The sequence below is a fragment of the Penaeus japonicus genome, unplaced genomic scaffold, assembly GCF_977035675.1.
Source record: "Penaeus japonicus unplaced genomic scaffold, GWHDUDI00000001_assembly GWHDUDI00000021, whole genome shotgun sequence".
Lineage (NCBI taxonomy): Eukaryota > Metazoa > Arthropoda > Malacostraca > Decapoda > Penaeidae > Penaeus > Penaeus japonicus.
This window is the reverse complement of record NW_028234423.1, coordinates 2,063,666-2,069,233: the sequence shown is the minus strand read 5'-3', so window position 1 is coordinate 2,069,233 and position 5,568 is coordinate 2,063,666.

Genomic DNA, 5,568 nt, shown 5'->3' with positions numbered 1-5,568 from the left:
GGGAGAGAGAGGAGGGGGTTATCGGGTGGACGGATTGCTGGTCGATGTGGTTTATGTGGGGTTGGAGGGGGAGGTAGGGGGAGGAGATGCAAACGGAAACGTTTCGTATGCATTCTGCCCATGGGATGGGAGATGGGAGGTTGGGGGAGGGACTATATTGCACCTTGGACCTATGATTTCTATTTTTAAAGATGCCTGCTGTTCAGAAAACATTCCGATCAGCGAGGTCCGTCGATCTTGTTTTCCTATCAGATTTTGTCTTCTGTGTAAGAGGGCCCACTGTAGAATCTGTGTTTCCCTGGTTCTGTACACTTTTGGAAGAATTTTACAAGTTGTTTGAAATACCTGGGTTTCTTTGGTGGCGACCGTTCTGTTGGGGTGGGTTTAGTGTCCGTCGTTGTTGTTACGAAACACAATGTTTGGATTTTTCAACACATTGATCCACGCATAGTATGCACGATAAAGTTCGTCATCCGTTTAGTGTCCCGTGTCGTATTTCTAGGTTTTCTAGAGTCTGATAGGTTGGATAGGCATGTCATGGGGCCCCCTCTTCGGATTTCAAGACGGTCTGTAGTATTTTTCTGATTTTGAACACTGAGGACAGACCTTGGCCACGGCCTTTTTGTTGCAATTTGAAGCACAAAAATTGTGTTAAAGCACTATTGTAACACGTGACCGCACTGATACCATTGATTTCCTGTTTTACTGTATGGTTGTTTGCACTTGTTAGTCATTGCTGGTGATGTTGCCTGAAGAAAATACACCTCACCTGGGCCTGGGTGGGCAAGCCTTTGAGATCTGACTGCCATGGGGGGTTGGCCCATTCTCGTGGGCGGGGGGTGCAAGCTCTGACCCACGCTGGCCAGGGGGGCCCAGGATCCTAGGGCTGATGGGGTCCCGGTTACCCTGGGTAGGGGGGGCCACACTGGGCACATTACCCGGGCCAGGGGTTCCCTTACCCTGGGGAAGAGGGCTCGGGCTAGCTGCCCCCGATGAAGCACCCCAGGGAAAAGCCCCCAGGTTGGCCCCCTCAAACCCTGTGGGGAGCGGGTCAGATTTACCCTCTGACACTGCGGGGACCATGAGAAGGCATGGTTTGCTGAGTTGCGGGGGCTGCGACGGAGCAGAAGAGGAGGCAAACAAACACGTCCGAATCACCACGGCAGCTAGACCTCAGAGCGGATTAGAGAGAGAGAGAGAGAGATGAGAGAGAGAGAGAGGATGGAAGAGAGAGAGAGAGGAGAGATGATCGAGAGAGAGACCTGACGAGAGAGAGAGAGAGAGAAAGAAAGAAGAGGAAAAGAGGTTGGAGAGCAAGAGAAAGAGAGAGAGAGAGGTGTAGAGAAGAGCGAGAGGAGATCGGAGAGAGATTAGACGAAAGATGTAGTGGAGAGAATGACAAGATGAGGGAGAGATAGGATGAGATGAGAGAAGATGAGAGAGGGACGCATATGAGTGAGAGTGAGAGTAAGGAATGTGTGTGTGTGTGTGTGTATGATGTTGTATGTGTGTTGTGTGTGTGTGTGTGTGTGAGAGAGAGAGAGAGAGAGAGAGAGAGAGGAAGATGAGAGAGACGAGAGAGAAGAGAGACGGAGAGAGAGAGAGAGACGGAGACGGAGAAGCTGCGAGGAGAGATGAGTGCGAAGAGAAGGGAGGAGTGAGAGAGGGAGGGAGTTGAGAGAGGGAGGGAGTTGAGAGAGGGAGGGAGTTGAGAGAGGGAGGGAGTTGAGAGAGGGAGAGAGAGAGAGGAGAAATAGGAATGAGAGAGGGATAGAGAGAGAGAGAAGACGAGAGAGAAAGGAGATGATGAGGGGAGTGAGAGATGTCGTTGGACCAGAGAGAATAGAGGACGGCCAGAGAGGGAGGACGGGGGGAAACAGAGCGGAGGGGAATAGAGAGAAGAGAGGAAGGGAAAAGAGAGGAGACGAGGAGGGGAAGTGGAGGAGGAAAAAACAGAGAGAGGAGAGGAGAGAGGAGATAGGAGAGAGAGGTCGTAGAGGACAACAAGCGAGAAGGTGGAGGGAGGAGGACGGAGACGAGATATCAGAGAGAAGATGCGAGAGAGAGAGAGATGAGAGAGGAGGAATTGAGTGGGGAGAGATGTGGAGTTGGAGAGAGAGGAGAATAGAGGAAGGGAGAAGAGAGAGGAAACACGGAAGACTCGAGGAGATGAGAGGAAGTGAGCGGCAGAGAGAGAGAGAATGGACGTAGAGAGAGAGAGAGTTAGGGAGATGGGAGAAGAGTGAGGGAGAGAAGAAGCTGGCGAGAAGGAGAGATGGGCGAGAAGAGAGAGAGGAGGCGTAGGAGAGATTGAGTGAGGAGGAGAGAGGGAGGGATGGCAAGTGAATGAGGAGAGAAGAGAGGAGAGAGAGAGATAGAGAAGGGATGACGAGAGAGAGAGACTGAATTGGCAAGTCTACCGAGAAAGGAGATCTGAAGGGAGAGAGATGGATGAGAGACAGGAGAAGAGAGACGAGAGGAGAGAGAGAGAGAGGAGAGACAGGACGAGCTGGAGAGAGAGAGAGAGAGAGAGAGAGAGAGAGAGAGAGAGAGAGAGAGAGACAGAGAGAGAGAGAGAGAGAGACAGAGAGAGAGAGATGGAGAGACAGAGAGAGGAGAGATTAAAAGAGGTTGTGAAACAGAGAGAATGAGAGAGAGGACAGATTGAAAGAGAAAGAGAGAAAAAAAGGGAATTGGATAGAGAGAAGAGAAAGAGGGAGGGAGGGAAAGAGAGAGAGAGAGAGAGAGAGAGATTGAGAGAGAGAAAAAGAGAGAGAGGGGGGGGGGGAATAGGAAAAATGAGAGAGAATGAGAGACAGAGAAATTAGAAATTAAAAGAGGTTGTGAGAGAGATGGAGGGAGGGATAGAGAGAGAGAGAAAGAGAGAGAGAGAGAGAGAGAGAGAGGTGTAGAGAAAGAGAGAGAGAAGAGAGGTGTAGAGAGAGAGAGAAAGAGAGAAAGAGGTGGACAGAGATAGAGAGAGAGGTGGAGAGAAAAAGAGAGGGAGAGATAGAGATGAGTGAGAGAGATGAAAGAGGGAGATATGAGTGAGAGTGAGTGTGTGTGTGTGTGTGTGTGTGTGTGTGTGTGTGTGTGTGTGTGTGTGTGTGTGTGTGTGTGTGTGTGTGTGTGTGTGTGTGAGAGAGAGAGAGAGAGAGAGAGAGAGAGTGGGAGAGAATAGTGATAATGATAATTGTCATTATAATAATGATGATAATATTATCAATACTAAAAAAATGGTACTGACGATAATGATAATAAAGAAAACTGCTCTAAAAGTTATTAAAATAATCTTTGGTTACCCCCTATTCATGTGCTTATATTTGTTTTCAGATCTGGCGAAGAGCTATTCAAGGTAGCAAGGCTGTGCTCCCTCGGTACCCGCACCCGCTGCCTCGACCTTTCCTGTGTTGACCTGTTGCAATGACTCACGATGACCTGTTGCAATGACCCACGGTGACCTGTTGCAATGGCTCACGATGGCCTGTTGTAATGACCCAAGATGTCTTGTTGTAATGACCCACGATGACCTGTTGCAATGACCCACGATGACCTGTTGCAATGACCCACGATAACCTGTACAATGACCCACGATGACCTGTTGCAATGACCCACGATGTCCTGCTGCAATGACCCACGATAACCTGTGCAATGACCCATGATTACCTGTTGCAATGACCCACGATAACCTGTACAATGACCCACGATAACCTGTGCAATGACCCATGATTACCTGTTGCAATGACCCACGATTACCTGTGCAATGACCCACGATGACCTGTTGCAATGACCCACGATTACCTGTGAAATGACCCACGATGACCTGTTGCAATGACCCACGATAACCTGTGTAATGACCCACGATGACCTGTTGCAATGACCCACGATTACCTGTGCAATGACCCACGATAACCTGTGCAATGACCTACGATGACCTGTTGCCATGACCCACGATAACCTGTGTAATGACCCACGATGACCTGTTGCAATGACCCACGATAACCTGTGTAATGACCCACGATGACCTGTTGCCATGACCCACGATAACCTGTGTAATGACCCACGATGACCTGTTGCAATGACCCACGATAACCTGTGTAATGACCCACGATGACCTGTTGCAATGACCCACGATAACCTGTGTAATGACCCACGATGACCTGTTGCAATGACCCACGATAACCTGTGTAATGACCCACGATGACCTGTTGCAATGACCCACGATAACCTGTGTAATGACCCACGATGACCTGTTGCAATGACCCACGATAACCTGTGCAATGACCCACGTTGACCTGTTGCAATCACCCACGATAACTTGTGCAATGACCCACGATGACCTGTTACATTGACCCAGGATGACCTGTTGCTATGACCCAAGATGACCTGTTACAATGACCCACGATAACCTGTGCAATGACCTGTGCAAAGACCCACGATGACTTGTTGCAATGACTCACGATGACCTGTTGCAATGACCCACGATAACCTGTGCAATGACCCACGTTGACCTGTTGCAATCACCTACGATGACCTGTTGCTATGACCCAAGATGACCTGTTACAATGACCCACGATAACTTGTGCAATGACCCACGATGACCTGTTACATTGACCCAGGATGACTTGTTGCAATGACTCACGATGACCTGTTGCAATGACCCACGATGACCTGTTGCAATGACCCACGATGACTTGTGCAATGACCCACGATGACCTGTTGCAATGACCCACGATGACCTGTTGCATTCTCTCATTCTTTCTCTCTCTTTTTTCTCTTTTTTTTTTCTCTCTCTCTCATTCATTCTCTCTTTCTCTCATTCTCTCTCTTTCTCTTTCTCTCTATTCTTTCTCTCTTTATCTTTATCTTTCTCTCTCATTCTCATTCTCTCTTTCTCTCTCATTCTCATTCTCTCTCTTTCTCTCTCTCGTTCTCATTCTCTCTCGCTCTTTCTCTTTCTCTCTCTCTCATTCATTCTCTCTTTCTCTCTCTCATTTTCTCTTCTTCTCTCTGTCATTCTCTCTCTCTCTCTCTTTCTCTTACTCTCTCTCTCCCCTTTTCTCTCTCTACCTCTCTCTCTCATTATCTTATTGTCTTTCTCTCATTCTCTTCCTTTCTCTGTCTCTTTCTCTCTCTCTCACCTTTCTCTTTCTATCTCATTCTCACTCTCTCTCTCTCTCTCTCATTCTCTCATTTATTCTTTTTTTCTCTCTCATTCTCTCTTTCTCTCTCTCTTTTTCTCTCTCTCTCTATCTCATTCATTTTCTCTTTCTCTCATTCTCTCTCTCTCTCTCATCTTTCTCTTTCTATCTCATTCTCACTCTCTCTCTCTCTCATTCTCTCTTTCTCTCTCATTTATTCTCTTTTTTTCTCTCTCTCATTCTTGCTTAGCTCTCTCTCGGCGCTCCCGCCCCGTCTCTCTCTCAGCTATCTCTCTCTCTCTCTGCTCATTAATTTTCTCTCTTTCTCTCTCATTCCTATCTTTCTCTCTCGTCTCTGTTCTTCTTAGTTTCTCTAATCTTTCTCTTTTAATTTTTTTCTCTATCTCGGTCTCGGTCATTTCCTCTG